Consider the following 18,511-nt stretch of genomic DNA (forward strand, 5'->3'; position numbering starts at 1 on the left):
CCCCGTACTCGCCGCCGGTATTACAATATTACTAACTGATCGAAACCTAAACACCACATTCTTCGACCCCGCTGGAGGAGGAGACCCAATCCTGTACCAACACCTATTCTGATTCTTCGGACACCCAGAAGTCTATATTCTGATCCTACCGGGGTTCGGAATCATCTCACACGTAGTCACGTACTACTCAGGCAAAAAGGAGCCCTTCGGCTACATGGGAATAGTCTGAGCCATACTATCCATCGGCTTCCTAGGATTCATCGTCTGAGCTCACCACATGTTTACAGTAGGAATAGACGTTGATACCTGAGCCTACTTTACATCAGCCACTATAATCATTGCCATCCCTACCGGAATCAAAGTATTTAGCTGACTAGCCACCCTGCACGGAGGAACAATCAAATGAGACCCCCCCAATACTATGAGCTCTAGGATTTATCTTCCTATTTACCATCGGAGGATTAACAGGAATCGTTCTTGCAAACTCTTCCCTAGACATCGCCCTGCACGACACGTACTACGTAGTTGCCCACTTCCACTACGTCCTATCCATAGGCGCCGTCTTTGCCATTCTAGCAGGATTTACTCACTGATTCCCACTACTCACTGGGTTTACCCTACACCAAACATGAGCAAAAGCCCACTTCGGGGTAATATTTACAGGAGTAAACCTAACGTTCTTCCCCCAGCACTTCCTAGGCCTAGCAGGAATACCCCGACGATACTCGGACTATCCCGACGCCTACACACTATGAAACACCATTTCCTCCATCGGCTCCCTAATCTCAATAGTAGCCGTAATCATACTAATATTCATCATCTGAGAAGCCTTTTCGGCCAAACGAAAAGTCCTACAACCAGAACTAACTACCACAAACGTTGAATGAATCCACGGCTGCCCTCCCCCATACCATACTTTCGAGGAACCGGCCTTCGTCCAAGTACAAGAAAGGAAGGAATCGAACCCTCACATGCTGGTTTCAAGCCAACTGCATTAACCGCTCATGCTTCTTTCTTATGAGACGTTAGTAAACCAATTACATAGCCTTGTCAAGACTAAATCACAGGTAAAAATCCTTTACATCTCATGTGGCCAACCACTCCCAACTAGGATTCCAAGACACCTCATCACCCATCATAGAAGAACTCGTTGAATTCCACGACCACGCCCTAATCGTTGCCCTAGCTATCTGCAGCCTAGTTCTCTACCTTTTAGCCCACATACTAACAGAAAAACTCTCGTCCAATGCTGTAGACGCCCAAGAAGTAGAGCTGATCTGGACAATCCTACCTGCTATCGTCCTGGTACTCCTCGCCCTCCCATCCCTACAAATCCTCTACATAATGGACAAAATCGATGAACCAGACCTCACCCTAAAAGCCATCGGCCACCAATGATACTGAAGCTACGAATACACAGACTTCAAAGACCTATCATTCGACTCCTACATAGTGCCCACCCCAGACTTACCCAACGGCCACTTCCGACTGCTAGAAGTTGACCACCGCGTAGTTATCCCAATAGAATCCCCCATCCGCGTGATCATTACTGCAGGAGACGTACTCCACTCCTGAGCAGTCCCAACGCTCGGAGTTAAAACAGACGCAATCCCAGGCCGACTAAACCAAACTTCATTCATTACCACCCGGCCTGGGATTTTTTACGGACAATGCTCAGAAATTTGCGGGGCTAATCACAGCTACATACCCATTGTAGTAGAATCAACCCCACTCCCACATTTCGAGGCCTGATCGTCCCTTCTATCATCATCCTAATCATTAAGAAGCTATGCAACAGCACTAGCCTTTTAAGCTAGCCAAAGAGGGACTTCCCCCTCCTTAATGATATGCCACAGCTTAACCCCGCACCATGATTTTCAATCATAATTATAACCTGATTAACCCTAGCACTCCTCATCCAACCAAAACTACTAGCCTTCACCACAACCAACCCCCCATCAAATAAGACCTCCCTCACTACCAAACCCACACCATGATCCTGACCATGAACCTAAGCTTCTTTGACCAATTTTCCAGCCCCAATCTATTTGGCATCCCCTTAATCCTACTATCCCTACTCTTCCCAGCCCTACTATTCCCGTCCCCAAACAACCGATGAATCAACAACCGCCTTTCTACTATCCAAACATGACTCCTTCACCTAATCACAAAACAACTAATAGTCCCACTCAACAAAAATGGCCACAAATGAGCCATAATATTTACATCCCTAATAATCATACTTCTTACAATCAACCTTCTAGGCCTCCTTCCATATACATTCACCCCAACCACCCAACTATCTATGAACATAGCCCTAGCCTTCCCACTATGGCTCGCCACACTACTAACAGGCCTACGAAACCAACCATCAGCCTCTTTAGCCCACCTATTACCCGAAGGTACCCCTACACCCCTAATCCCCGCACTAATCCTGATCGAAACAACCAGCCTACTAATCCGCCCCCTAGCCCTCGGAGTCCGCCTTACAGCCAACCTTACAGCAGGACACTTACTCATCCAACTCATCTCTACAGCCTCCATTGCATTAATACCCACCCTTCCTGCAGTATCCATCCTAACAATAATCATCCTACTACTCCTAACCATCCTAGAAGTAGCAGTAGCCATAATCCAGGCCTACGTCTTCGTGCTCCTTCTAAGCCTATACTTACAAGAAAACATCTAATGGCACACCAAGCACACTCATACCACATAGTTGACCCAAGCCCTTGACCAATCTTCGGGGCAGCCGCCGCCCTACTCACAACCTCAGGATTAATCATGTGATTCCACTACAACTCATCCATACTACTAACCCTAGGCCTCATCTCAATACTCCTAGTAATACTCCAATGATGACGAGACATTGTACGAGAAAGCACCTTCCAAGGCCATCACACTCCCACAGTCCAAAAAGGCCTACGATACGGCATAATCCTTTTCATCACATCCGAAGCATTCTTCTTCTTAGGGTTCTTCTGAGCGTTCTTCCACTCGAGCCTGGCCCCAACCCCAGAACTAGGAGGCCAATGACCCCCAACAGGAATTAAACCACTCAACCCGATAGAAGTCCCCCTACTAAACACAGCCATCCTACTAGCCTCAGGCGTTACCGTAACGTGAGCCCATCACAGCATCACAGAAGGAAACCGAAAACACGCCATCCACGCCCTAACCCTAACGATCCTCCTGGGATTCTACTTCACAGCCCTACAAGCAATAGAATACCACGAAGCCCCATTCTCAATCGCCGATAGCGTCTACGGATCTACCTTCTTCGTTGCCACTGGATTCCACGGACTCCACGTAATCATCGGATCCTCCTTCCTGACCGTCTGCCTCTTCCGACTGATCAAGTTCCACTTTACATCAGACCACCACTTCGGATTCGAGGCAGCAGCCTGATACTGACACTTCGTAGACGTCATCTGACTATTCCTCTACATAACCATCTACTGATGAGGATCTTGCTCTTCTAGTATATTAATTACAATTGACTTCCAATCTCTAGAATCTGGTATAAACCCAGAGGAGAGCAATGAACGCACTCATGTTCATATTCGCCCTATCATCAATCCTAAGCGCCGCCCTAACCGCATTAAACTTCTGACTCGCCCAAATAAACCCCGACTCAGAGAAACTCTCACCGTACGAATGTGGATTCGACCCACTTGGATCTGCTCGATTACCATTCTCAGTCCGATTCTTCCTCAGTAGCCATCCTGTTCGTCCTATTCGACCTAGAAATCGCCCTCCTACTCCCCCTGCCATGAGCCGTCCAACTCCAATCCCCCCTAATGACCCTCACCTGAACTGTAGTGATCCTCCTTCTCCTAACACTCGGACTGGCCTACGAGTGAATTCAAGGGGGCCTAGAATGAGCAGAATAACAGAAAGTTAGTCTAACCAAAAAGATAGCTGGTTTCGACCCAGCAGATTACAGCCAACCCTGTAACTTTCTTATGTCGCCCCTACATTTAAGCTTCTACTCAGCCTTCATTTTCAGCGGACTAGGACTAGCCTTCCACCGAACCCACCTAGTATCCGCCCTACTATGCCTTGAAAGCATAATATTATCGATATTCGTAGGCCTATCAATATGATCCATCGAAAACCAAGTCTCCTCATTCACCATGGTACCAATTCTCATGCTAACCTTCTCAGCGTGTGAGGCGGGCACAGGCCTGGCCATCCTAGTAGCCTCCACCCGCACACATGGCTCCGACCATCTACACAACCTAAACCTCCTGCAATGCTAAAAATCATCCTACCCACAATCATACTTCTTCCAACAGCCCTGCTGTCTCCACCAAAATTTCTATGGACTAACACCACCTTATACAGCCTCCTAATCGCTGCCCTAAGCCTACAGTGATTAATCCCAACCTACTACCCCTACAAATTTTTATCCAACTGAACAGGAATTGACCAAATCTCATCCCCCCTCCTAGTACTATCCTGCTGACTACTCCCACTCATAATCATAGCAAGCCAAAACCACCTGCAACAAGAACCCCTACAACGCAAACGAATCTTTATCTCAACCTTAGTCGCAGTCCAGCCATTCATCCTACTAGCCTTTTCCACCACAGAACTAGCACTATTTTACATCTCATTTGAAGCAACCCTCATTCCCACCCTAATCTTAATCACCCGATGGGGGAACCAACCAGAACGCCTAAGCGCTGGCATCTACCTGCTATTCTACACGCCAGTAAGCTCTCTACCCCTGCTAATCACAATCATACACCTATACGTGAAAATTGGCACCCTGCACCTGCCAACCCTACAACTAACCCACCCAACCCTATCCACCTCATGGACAGGAATACTATCAGGTCTAGCACTGCTCATAGCATTCATAGTAAAAGCCCCACTATACGGCCTACACCTCTGACTGCCAAAAGCCCACGTAGAAGCACCCATCGCAGGCTCAATACTCCTCGCCGCCCTACTACTAAAGCTAGGAGGATACGGAATTATACGAGTCACTCTATTTATGGGCCCACTGTCCAACCTCCTGCACTACCCCTTCCTAACCCTGGCCCTATGAGGCGCCCTAATGACTAGCTCAATCTGCCTACGACAGACAGACCTAAAATCACTAATCGCTTATTCATCCGTTAGCCACATAGGCCTAGTTATCGCCGCAGGAATAATCCAAACCCACTGATCATTCTCAGGGGCAATGATCCTAATAATTTCCCATGGACTAACTTCCTCCATACTATTCTGCCTAGCCAACACAAACTATGAACGTACGCACAGCCGAATTCTACTACTCACACGAGGCCTACAACCTCTCCTACCACTCATAGCTACCTGATGATTGCTGGCCAATCTAACAAACATAGCCTTACCCCCAACAACAAACCTCATAGCAGAGCTAACCATTATAATCACCTTATTCAACTGATCTGCCTTCACGATCATCCTAACAGGAATCGCAACCCTACTAACCGCCTCCTACACCTTATTCATACTACTAATGACCCAACGAGGCTCAATCCCCTCCCACATCACATCTATGCAAAACTCAACCACGCGAGAACACCTGCTCATAACACTCCACATTATCCCAATATTCCTCCTAATCCTCAAACCCGAACTGATCTCCGGAATCCCCTCATGCAAGTATAGTTTAAACCAAACATTAGACTGTGATTCTAAGAATAGAAGTTCAAACCTTCTTACCTGCCGAGGGGAGGGTTTAACCAACAAGAGCTGCTAACTCTTACATCTGAGCCTAAAACCTCAGCCCCCTTACTTTTAAAGGATAACAGCAATCCACTGGTCTTAGGAACCACCCATCTTGGTGCAAATCCAAGTAAAAGTAGTGAACCCCACACTACTAATCAACTCCCTCACACTACTCACGCTGACAATCCTCCTAACCCCAATCATCCTGCCATTTCTATTTAAAAACTTTAAAAACACCCCACAAGCCACCACCCGCGCTGTTAAAACCGCATTCCTAATTAGCCTAGCCCCTACAACCGCATTCATCTACTCGGGAGTAGAATCTGTCACCTGCCACTGGGAGTGAAAATTCATTATAAACTTTAAAATCCCCCTGAGCCTAAAAATAGACCAATACTCAATAACATTTCTTCCAATCGCCCTATTTGTAACATGATCAATCCTACAATTCGCCATATGATACATGGCCTCAGAGCCATACGTAACAAAATTTTTCACCTACCTACTGACATTCCTAGTCGCCATACTCCTCCTAACAACCGCAAACAACATATTCCTCCTATTCGTAGGCTGGGAAGGAGTACGAATCATGTCCTTCCTTCTCATCGGCTGATGACAAGGCCGAGCAGATGCCAACACCGCCGCCCTACAAGCCGTAATCTACAACCGAATCGGAGACGTCGGACTGATCCTGAGCATAGCATGACTAGCTTCAACATTCAACACCTGAGAGATCCAACAAGCCGTACACCCCCACCAAACCCCAATCCTCCCCCTCATAGGATTAATCCTCGCAGCCGCAGGAAAATCCGCCCAATTTGGACTCCACCCATGACTGCCCGCAGCAATAGAAGGCCCCACCCCAGTATCAGCCCTACTGCACTCCAGTACCATAGTAGTAGCCGGAATCTTCCTGCTCATCCGCATGCACCCCCTGCTAGCCACCAACCAGACAGCCCTAACTGCCTGCCTATGCCTAGGTGCTCTATCAACCCTATTCGCTGCCACATGCGCCCTAACCCAAAATGACATCAAAAAAATCATTGCTTTCTCAACATCCAGCCAACTAGGACTAATAATAGTCACTATCGGACTAAACCTCCCACAACTAGCCTTCCTACACATCTCAACCCATGCCTTCTTTAAAGCCATACTATTCCTATGCTCAGGGTCTATCATCCACAACCTAAACGGAGAACAAGATATCCGAAAGATAGGAGGCCTACAGAAAATACTCCCAGTCACTACTTCCTGCCTAACCATCGGAAACCTGGCGCTGATAGGAACCCCATTCCTAGCCGGATTCTACTCAAAAGACCTCATCATCGAAAGCTTAAACACATCATACCTAAATACTTGAGCCCTACTCCTAACCCTTATAGCCACAGCATTCACCGCAACCTACAGCATCCGCATAACCATCCTAGTCCAAGCTGGACAAACCCGAATCCCCCCAATAGTATCAATAAACGAAAACAACCCACTAATCACCGCCCCCCTAACCCGACTCGCCCTAGGCAGCATTACAGCAGGAATAATCATTACCTCTTTCATCACACCAACCAAAACCCCCCCAATAACCATACCCCTTATCACCAAAACCGCTGCCATCCTCATAACAATCCTAGGAATCATCCTAGCCCTAGAACTATCGAACATAACACACACCCTCACTCACCCCAAACCAAACCCCCTCATAAACTTCTCCTCTGCATTAGGGTACTTCAACCCCCTAGTACACCGATTCTTCTCCAAAAACCTACTAGAAAAGGGACAAAACATTGCCCTACACTTGATCGACCTCTCCTGACTCAAAAAAATAGGGCCAGAGGGCCTTGCTGAACTACAAGTAGCCGCAAGCAAAGCCGCAACCTCAATACACACAGGGCTAATTAAGGCCTACCTAGGATCCTTCGCCCTCTCCATCCTGGTAATAATCCTAATAACACACAGACTCACTAATGGCCCCTAACATCCGCAAATCCCATCCCCTACTAAAAATAATCAACAACTCCCTAATCGACCTACCCGCCCCCTCCAACATCTCTGCCTGATGAAACTTCGGCTCCCTTCTAGCCATCTGCTTAGCCACACAAATCCTAACAGGCCTGCTACTAGCCATACACTACACCGCAGACACTTCACTCGCCTTCTCCTCAGTAGCTCACACATGCCGAGACGTCCAGTACGGATGGCTCATCCGCAACCTCCACGCCAACGGTGCTTCGCTCTTCTTTATCTGCATCTACTTACACATCGGACGAGGCCTCTACTACGGCTCCTACCTATACAAAGAAACCTGAAACACAGGAGTAATCCTCCTACTCACCCTAATAGCAACTGCCTTCGTAGGGTATGTCCTACCATGAGGACAAATGTCATTCTGAGGGGCCACCGTAATCACCAACCTATTCTCAGCCATCCCGTACATTGGGCAAACTCTAGTAGAATGAGCCTGAGGAGGATTCTCAGTAGACAATCCAACCTTAACCCGATTCTTCGCCATCCACTTCCTACTGCCCTTCCTAATTGCAGGAATCACCCTAGTCCACCTAACCTTCCTACACGAATCAGGCTCAAATAACCCACTAGGAATCGTATCAGACTGCGACAAAATCCCATTCCACCCATACTTCTCCATTAAAGACAGCTTAGGGCTTACCCTAATAATCACCCCTCTAATAGCACTAGCCCTATTTTCACCGAACCTCCTGGTTCTTGGAATCCTAGTTGGGAGTGGTTGGCCACATGAGATGTACAGGATTTTTACCTGTGATTTAGTCTTGACAAGGCTATGTAATTGGTATACTAACGTCTCATAAGAAAGAAGCATGAGCGGTTAATGCAGTTGGCTTGAAACCCATCCCCAGTGGTGCCAGTGCACTCTCTGAACTCACTGAAGTGCATCCCCAGTGGTGCCAGTGCACTCTCTGGACTCACTGCACTCCATCCCCAGTGGTGCCAGTGCAATCTCTGGACTCACTGCAGTGCATCCCCAAAGGTGCCAGTGCACTCTCTGGACTCACTGCACTGCAGCCCCAGTGGTGCCAGTGCACTCTCTGGACTCACTGCACTGCATCCCCAGTGGTGCCAGTGCACTCTCTGGACTCACTGCAGTGCATCCCCAGTGGTGCCAGTGCACTCTCTGGACTCACTGCACTGCATCCCCAGTGGTGCCAGTGCGCTCTCTGGACTCACTGCACTGCATCCCCAGTGGTGCCAGTGCAATCTCTGGACTCACTGCACTGCATCCCCAGTGGTGCCAGTGCACTCTCTGGACTCACTGCAGTGCATCCCCATTGGTGCCATTGCACTCTCTGGACTCACTGCACTGCATCCCCAGTGGTGCCAGTGCACTCACTGGACTGACTGCACTGCATCCCCAGTGGTGCCAGTGCGCTCTCCGGAGTCACAGCACTGCATCCCCAGTGGTGCCAGTGCACTCACTGGACACACTGTACTGCATCACAGGTGGTGCCAGTGCACTCTCTGCACTCACTGCACAGCATCCCCAGTGGTGCCAGTGCATTCACTGGACTCACTGGACTGCATCACCAGTGGTGCCAGTGCACTCTCTGGACTCACTGCACTGCATCCCCAGTGGTGCCAGTGCACTCTCTGGACTCACTGCACCGCATCCCCAGTGGTGTCAGTACACTCTCTGGACTCACTGAAGTGCATCCCCAGTGGTGCCAGTGCACTCTCTGGACTCACTGCAGTGCATCACCAGTGGTGCCAGTGCACTCTCTGGACTCACTGCACTGCATCCCCAGTGGTGCCAGTGCAATCTCTGGACTCACTGTAGTGCATCCCCAGTGGTGCCAGTGCACTCTCTGGACTCACTGCAGTGCATCCCCAGTGGTGCCAGTGCACTCTCTGGACTCACTGCAGTGCATCCCCAGTGGTGCCAGTGCACTCTCTGGACTCACTGCACTGCATCCCCAGTGGTGCCAGTGCACTCTCTGCACTCACTGCACTGCATTCCCAGTGGTGCCAGTGAAGTCTCTGGACTCACTGCACTGCATCCCCAGTGGTGCCAGTGCACTCTCTGGACTCACTGCACTGCATCCCCACTGCTGCCAGTGCACTCTCTGGACTCACTGCACTGCATCCCCAGTGGTGCCAGTGCACTCTCTGGAGTCATTTCAGTGCATCCCCAGTGGTGCCAGTGCACTCTCTCGAGTCACTGCACTACATCCCCAGTAGTGCCAGTGCACTCACTGGACTCACTGTACTGCATCATAGGTGGTGCCAGTGCACTCTCTGGACTCACTTCACTGCATCCCCAGTGGTGCCAGTGCACTCTCTGGACTCACTGCACTGCAGGCCCAGTGGTACCAGTGCACTCACTGGACTCACTGTACTGCATCACCAGTGGTGCCAGTGCACTCTCTGGACTCACTGCACTGCATCCCCAGTGGTTCCAGTGCATTCACTGGACTCACTGTACTGCATCTCCAGTGGTGCCAGTGCACTCTCTGGACTCACTGCACTGCATCCCCAGTGGTGCCAGTGAGCTCTCTGGACTCACTGCTCTGCATCCCCAGTGGTGCCAGTGTACTCACAGGATTCACTGCACTGCATCCCCAGTGGTGCTAGTGCACTCTCTGGACTCACTGCAGTGCATCCCCAGTGGTGCCAGTGCACTCTCTGGACTCACTGAAGTGCATTCTCAGTGGTGCCAGTGCACTCTCTGGGCTCACTGAAGTGCATCCCCAGTGGTGCCAGTACACTCACTGGACTCACTGCACTGCATCCCCAGTGGTGCCAGTGCACTCTCTGGACTCACTGCACTGCATCCCCAGTGGTGCCAGTGCACTCTCTGGACTCACTGCAATGCATCCCCAGTGGTGCCAGTGCACTCTCTGGACTCACTGCAGTGCATCCCCAGTGGTGCCAGTGCACTCTCTGCACTCACTTCACTGCATCCCCAGTGGTGCCAGTGCACTCTCTGGACTCACTGCACTGCATCCCCAGTGGGGCCAGTGCACTCTCTGGACTCACTGCACTGCATCCCCAGTGTTGCCAGTGCACTCTGTGGAGTCACTCAAGTGCATCCCCAGTGGTGCCATGGCACTCTCTGGACTCACTGCAGTGCATCCCCAGTGGTGCCAGTGCACTCTCTGGACTCACTGTACTGCATCCCCACTGGTGCCAGTGCACTATGTGGACTCACTGTACTGCATCCCCAGTGGTGACAATGCACTCTCTGGACTAACTGCAGTGCATCCCCAGTGGTGCCAGTGCACTCTCTGGACTGACTGCAGTGCATCCCCAGTGGTGCCAGTGCACTGTCTGGACTCACTGCAGTGCATCCCCAGTGGTGTCAGTGCACTCTCTGGACTCACTGTACTGCACCCCCAGTGGTACCAGTGCACTCACTGGACTGACTGCACTGCATCCCCAGTGGTGCCAGTGCGCTCTCTGGAGTCACAGCACTGCATCCCCAGTGGTGCCAGTGCACTCACTGGAATCACTGCACTGCATCACAGGTGGTGCCAGTGCACTCTCTGGACTCACTGCAGTGAATCCCCGGTGGTGCCAGTGTACGCTCTGCAGTCACTGCACTGCATACCCAGTGGTGCCAGTGCACTCACTGGACTCACTGGACTGCATCCCCAGTGGTGCCAGTGAACTCTCTGGACTCACTGCACTGCATCCCCAGTGGTGCCAGTGTACTCTCTGGACTCACTGCAGTGCATCCCCAGTGGTGCCAGAGCACTCTCTGGACTCACTGCACTGCATCCCCAGTGGTTCCAGTGCACTCTCTGGACTCACTGCACTGCATCCCCAGTGGTGTCAGTGCACTCTCTGGACTCACTGAAGTGCATCCCCAGTGGTGCCAGTGCACTCTCTCGAGTCACTGCACTGCATCCCCAGTGGTGCCAGTGCACTCTCTGGACTCAGTGCACTGCATCCCCAGTGGTGCCAGTGCAATCTCTGGACTCACTGTAGTGCATCCCCAGTGGTGCCAGTGCACTCTCTGGACTCACCGCACCGCATCCCCAGTGGTGCCAGTGCACTCTCTGGACTCACTGCACTGCATCCCCAGTGGTGCCAGTGCACTCTCTGGACTCACTGCACTGCAGCCCCGGTGGTGCCAGTGCAATCTCTGGACTCACTGCACTGCATCCCCAGTGGTGCCAGTGCACTCTCTGGACTCACTGCACTGCATCTCCAGTTTTGCCAGTGAAGTCTTTGGACTCACTGCACTGCATCCCCAGTGGTGCCAGTGCACTCTCTGGAGTCACTGAAGTGCATCCCCAGTGGTGCCAGTGCGCTCTCTGGACTCACTGCACTGCATGCCCAGTGGTGCCACTGCACTCTCTGGACTCAGTGTACTGCATCCCCACTGGTACCAGTGCACTCTGTGGACTCACTGTACTGCATCACCAGTGGTGACAGTGCACTCTCTGGACTCACTGCAGTGCATCCCCAGTGGTGCCAGTGCACTCTCTGGACTCACTGCAGTGCATCCCCAGTGGCGCCAGTGCACTCTCTGGACTCACTGCACTGCATCCCCAGTGGTGCCAGTGCATTCTCTGGACTCACTACAGTGCATCACCAGTGGTGCCAGTGCACTCTCTGGACTCACTGAGGTGCATCCCCAGTGGTGCCAGTGCAATCTCTGAACTCACTGCAGTGCATCCCCAGTGGTGCCAGTGCACACTCTGGACTCACTGCACTGCATCCCCAGTGGTGCCAGTGCACTCTCTGGACTCACTGCACTGCATCCCCAGTGTTCACAGTGCACTCTCTGCACTCACTACACTGCATCCCCAGTGGTGCCAGTGCACTCTCTGGACTCACTGCACTGCATCCCCAGTGGTGCCACTGCACTCTGTGGAATCACTGCACTGCATCCCCAGTGGTGCCAGTGCACTCTCTGGACTCACTGAAGTGCATTCTCAGTGGTGCCAGTGCACTCTCTGGACTCACTGCACTGCATCCCCAGTGGTGCCAGTACACTCAGAGGACTGACTGCACTGCATCACCAGTGGAGCCAGTGCGCTCTCTGGACTCACTGCACTGCATCCCCATTGGTGCCAGTGCATTCTCTGGACTCACCGCACTGCATCCCCAGTGGTGCCAGTGCACTCTCTGGACTCACTGCAGTGCATCCCCAGTGGTGCCAGTGCAGTCTCTGGACTCACTGCACTGCATCCCCAGTGGTGCCAGTGCACTCTCTGGACTCACTGCACTGCATCCCCAGTGGTGCCAAAGCACTCTCTAGACTCCCGGCACCGCATCCCCAGTGGTGCCAGTGCACTCTCTGGGCTCACTGCAGTGCATCCCCAGTGGTGCCAGTGCACTCTCTTGACTCACTGCACTGCATCCCCAGTGGTGCCAGTGTACTCACTGGACTCACTGCACTGCATTCCCCAGTGGTGCCAGTGCACTCTCTGGACTCACTGAAGTGCATTCTCAGTGGTTCCAGTGCACTCTGTGGACTCACTGCAGTGCATCCCCAGTGGTGCCAGTGCGCTCTCTGGACTCACTGCAGTGCATCCCCAGTGGTGCCAGTGCACTCTCTGGACTCACTGCACTGCATCCCCAGTGGTGCCAGTGCACTCTCTGGACTCACTGCACTGCATCCCCAGTGGTGCCAGTGCACTCTCTGGACTCACTGCACTGCATCCCCAGTGGTGCCAGTGCACTCTCTCGAGTCACTGCACTACATCCCCAGTGGTGCCAGTGCGCTCACTGGACTCACTGTACTGCATCATCAGTGGTGCCAGTGCACTCTCTGGAGTGACTGCAGTGCATCCCCAGTGGTGCCAGTGCACTCTCTGGACTCACTGCACTGCATCCCCAGTGGTGCCAATGCACTCTCTGGACTCACTGCACTGCATCCCCAGTGGTGCCAGTGCACTCACTGGACTCACTGCACTGCATCCCAAGTGGTACCAGTGCACACTCTGGACTCACTGCACTGCATCCCCAGTGGTGCCAGTGCACTCTCTGGACTCACTGCACTGCAACCCCAGTGTTGCCAGTGCACTCTCTGGACTCACTGCACTGCATCCCCAGTGGTGCCAGTGCACTCTCTGGACTCACTTCAGTGCATCCCCAGTGGTGCCAGAGCACTCTCTGGACTCACTGCACTGCATCACCAGTGGTGCCAGTGCACTCTCTGGACTCACTGCACTGCAGCCCCAGTGGTGCCAGTGCACTCTCTGGACTCAGTGCACTGCATCCCCAGTATTGCCAGTGCACTCTCTGGACTCACTGCACTGCATCACCAGTGCTGCCAGTGCACTCTCTGGACTCACTGCACTGCATCCCCAGTGGTGCCAGTGCACTCTCTGGACTCACTGCACTGCATCCCCAGTGGTGCCAGTGCACTCTCTGCACTCACTGCACTGCATCCCCAGTGGTGCCAGTGCACTCACTGGACTCACTGCAGTGCATTCCCTCTGGTGCCAGTGCACTCTCTGGACTCACTGCACTGCATCCCCAGTGGTGCCAGTGCACTCTCTGGACTCACTACAGTGCATCCCCAGTGGTGCCAGTGCACTCTCTGGACTCACTGCAGTGCATCACCAGTGGTGCCAGTGCACTCTCTGGACTCACTGAAGTGCATCCCCAGTGGTGCCAGTGCACTCTCTGGACTCACTGCACTGCATCCCCAGTGGTGCCAGTGCACTCTCTGGACTCACTGCACTGCATCCCCAGTGGTGCCAGAGCACTCTCTGGACTCACTGCACTGCATCCTCTTTGCTGCCAGTGCACTCTCTGGACTCACTGCACTGCATCCCCAGTGGTGCCAGTGCACTCTCTGGACTCACTGTACTGCATCCCCAGTGGAGCGCGTGCACTCTCTGGACTCACTGAAGTGCATCCCCAGTGGTGCGAGTGCACTCTCTGGACTCACTGCACTGCATCCCCAGTGGTGCTAGTGCACTCTGTGGACTCACTGCAGTGCACCAGTGGTGCCAGTGCACTCTCTGGACTCACTGAAGGGCATTCTCAGTGGTGCCAGTGCACTCTCTGGACTCACTGCAGTGTTTCCACAGTGGTGCCAGTACACTCACTGGACTGACTGCACTGCATCCCCAGTGGTGCCAGTGCACTCTCTGGACTCACCGCACCGCATCCCCAGTGGTGCCAGTGCACTCTCTGGAGTAACTGCAGTGCATCACCAGTGGTGCCAGTGCACTCTCTGGACTCACTGCACTGCATCGCCAGTGGTGCCAGTGCACTCTCTGGACTCACTGCACTGCATCCCCAGTGGTGCCAGAGCACTCTCTGGACTCACTGCAGTGCATCCCCAGTGGTGCCAGTGCACTCTCTGGACTCACTGCACTGCATCCCCAGTGGTGCCAGTGCACTCACTGGATTCACTGCACTGCATCCCCAGTGGTGCTAGTGCACTCTCTGGACTCACTGCAGTGCAACCCAGTGGTACCAGTGCACTCTCTGGACTCACTGAAGTGCATTCTCAGTGGTGCCAGTGCACTCTGTGGACTCACTGCAGTGCATCCCCAGTGGTGCCAGTGCGCTCTCTGGACTCACTGCAGTGCATCCCCAGTGGTGCCAGTGCACTCTCTGGACTCACTGCACTGCATCCCCAGTGCTGCCAGTGCACTCTCTGGACTCACTGCAGTGCATCCCCAGTGGTGCCAGTGCACTCTCTGGACTCACTGCAGTGCATCCCCAGTGGTGCCAGTGCACTCTCTGGACTCACTGCAGTGCATCCCCAGTGGTGCCAGTGCACTCTCTGGACTCACTGCACTGCATCCCCAGTGGTACCAGTGCACTCTCTGGACTCACTGCACTGCATCCCCAGTGGTGCCAGTGCAGTCTCTGGACTCACTGCAGTGCATCCCCAGTGGTGCCAGTGAAGTCTCTGGACTCACTGCACTGCATCCCCAGTGGTGCCAGTGCACTCTCTGGACTCACTGAAGTGTATCCTCAGTGGTGCCAGTGCACTCTCTGGACTCACTGTACTGCATCCCCAGTGGTGCCAGTGCACTCTCTGGACTCACTGCAGTGCATCCCCAGTGGTGCCAGTGCACTCTCTGGACTCACTGAAGGGCATTCTCAGTGGTGCCAGTGCACTCTCTGGACTCACTGAAGTGCATTCTCAGTGGTGCCATTACACTCACTGGACTGACTGCACTGCATCCCCAGTGGTGCCAGTGCACTCTCTGGACTCACCGCACCGCATCCCCAGTGGTGCTAGTGCACTCTCTGGAGTAACTGCAGTGCATCACCAGTGGTGCCAGTGCACTCTCTGGACTCACTGCAGTGCATCCCCAGTGGTGCCAGTGCACTCTCTGGACTCACTGCACTGCATCCCCAGTGGTGCCAGTGCACTCTCTGGACTCACTGCACTGCATCCCCAGTGGTGCCAGTGCACTCTCTGGACTCACTGCACTGCATCCCCACTGGTGCCAGTGCACTCTCTGGACTCCCGGCACCGCATCCCCAGTGGTGCCAGTGCACTCTCTGGGCTCACTGCAGTGCATCCCCAGTGGTGCCAGTGCACTCTCTGGACTCACTGCACTGCATCCCCAGTGGTGCCAGTGCACTCTGTGGACTCACTGCAGTGCATCCCCAGTGGTGCCAGTGCGCTCTCTGGACTCACTGCAGTGCATCCCCAGTGGTGCCAGTGCACTCTCTGGACTCACTGAACTGCATCCCCAGTGGTGCCAGTGCACTCTCTGGACTCACTGCACTGCATCCCCAGTGGTGCCAGTGCACTCTCTGGACTCACTGCAGTGCATCCCCAGTGGTGCCAGTGCACTCTCTGGACTCACTGCAGTGCATCCCCAGTGGTGCCAGTGCACTCTCTGGACTCACTGCACTGCATCCCCAGTGGTACCAGTGCACTCTGTGGACTCACTGCAGTGCATCCCCAGTGGTGCCAGTGCACTCTCTGGACTCACTGCACTGCATCCCCAGTGGTGCCAATGCACTCTCTGGACTCAGTGCATCCCCAGTGGTGCCAGTGCACTCTCTGGACTCACTGCACTGCATCCCAAGTGGTGCCAGTGCACTCTCTGGAGTCACTGCACTGCATCCCCAGTGGTGCCAGTGCACTCTCTCGAGTCACTGCACTGCATCCCCAGTGGTGCCAGTGCACTCACTGGACTCACTGTACTGCATCATCAGTGGTGCCAGTGCACTCTCTGGACTCACTGCAGTGCATCCCCAGTGGCGCCAGTGCACTCTCTGGACTCACTGCACTGCATCCCCAGTGGTGCCAGTGCACTCACTGGACTCACTGCACTGCATCGCCAGTGGTGCCAGTGCACTCTCTGGACTCACTGCACTGCATCCCCAGTGTTGCCAGTGCATTCACTGGACTCACTGTACTGCATCTGCAGTGGTGCCAGTGCACTCTCTGGGCTCACTGCAGTGCATCCCCAGTGGTGCCAGTGCACTCTCTGGACTCACTGCAGTGCATCCCCACTGGTGCCAGTGCACTCACTGGATTCACTGCACTACATTCCCAGTGGTGCTAGTGCACTCTCTGGACTCACTGCAGTGCATCCCCAGTGGTGCCAGTGCACTCTTTGGACTCACTGAAGTGCATTCTCAGTGGTGCCAGTGCACTCTCTGGACTCACTGCACTGCATCCCCAGTGGTGCCAGTGCGCTCTCTGGACTCACTGAAGTGCATTCTCAGTGGTGCCAGTGCACTCTCTGGACTCACTGCAGTGCATCCCCAGTGGTGCCAGTGCACTCTCTGGACTCACTGCACTGCATCCCCAGTGGTGCCAGTGCACTCTCTGGACTCACTGAAGGGCATTCTCAGTGGTGCCAGTGCACTCTCTGGACTCACTGCAGTGCATCACCAGTGGTGCCAGTGCACTCTCTGGACTCACTGCACTGCATCCCCAGTGGTGCCAGAGCACTCTCTGGACTCACTGCAGTGCATCCCCAGTGGAGCCAGTGCACTCTCTGGACTCACTGCACTGCATCCCCAGTGGTGCCAGTGCACTCTGTGGACTCACTGCACTGCATCCCCAGTGGTGCCAGTGCACTCTCTGGACTCCCGGCACCGCATCCCCAGTGGTGCCAGTGCACTCTCTGGGGTCACTGCAGTGCATCCCCAGTGGTGCCAGTGCACTCTCTTGACTCACTGCACTGCATCCCCAGTGGTGCCAGTGCACTCACTGGATTCACTGCACTGCATCCCCAGTGGTGCTAGTGCACTCTCTGGACTCACTGCAGTGCAACCCAGTGGTACCAGTGCACTCTCTGGACTCACTGAAGTGCATTCTCAGTGGTGCCAGTGCACTCTGTGGACTCACTGCAGTGCATCCCCAGTGGTGCCAGTGCGCTCTCTGGACTCACTGCAGTGCATCCCCAGTGGTGCCAGTGCACTCTCTGGACTCACTGCACTGCATCCCCAGTGCTGCCAGTGCACTCTCTGGACTCACTGCAGTGCATCCCCAGTGGTGCCAGTGCACTCTCTGGACTCACTGCACTGCATCCCCAGTGGTGCCAGTGCACTCTCTGGACTCACTGCAGTGCATCCCCAGTGGTGCCAGTGCACTCTCTGGACTCACTGCACTGCATCCCCAGTGGTACCAGTGCACTCTCTGGACTCACTGCAGTGCATCCCCAGTGGTGCCAGTGCACTCTCTGCACTCACTGCACTGCATCCACAGTGGTGCCAATGCACTCTCTGGACTCACTGCACTGCATCCCCAGTGGTGCCAGTGCACTCTCTGGACTCACTGAAGTGCATCCCCAGTGGTGCCAGTGCACTCTCTGGACTCACTGCAGTGCATCCCCGGTGGTGCCAGTGCACTCTCTGGACTCACTGAAGGGCATTCTCAGTGGTGCCAGTGCAC

The 18,511-nt window shown here is 53.6% G+C and overlaps 2 long non-coding RNA genes across 2 annotated transcripts in view; one reads left to right on the plus strand and one right to left on the minus strand.

Annotated features, from left to right (window-relative positions):
- LOC310901946 overlaps positions 1-18,511 on the minus strand; it is a 160,802-nt gene that overhangs the window by 34,456 nt on the left and 107,835 nt on the right. The window contains exon 2 of the long non-coding RNA XR_014586325.1: positions 1,125-8,411. This is a non-coding gene — a long non-coding RNA (uncharacterized lncRNA). The remainder of the gene's footprint in view (positions 1-1,124; positions 8,412-18,511) is intronic.
- The window catches only part of LOC310901947, a 152,764-nt gene that overhangs the window by 10,063 nt on the left and 124,190 nt on the right, over positions 1-18,511 (plus strand). The window lies entirely within an intron of this gene.

Source organism: Anser anser (genome assembly GCF_964211835.1).
Source record: "Anser anser genome assembly, chromosome: 6".
NCBI lineage: Eukaryota > Metazoa > Chordata > Aves > Anseriformes > Anatidae > Anser > Anser anser.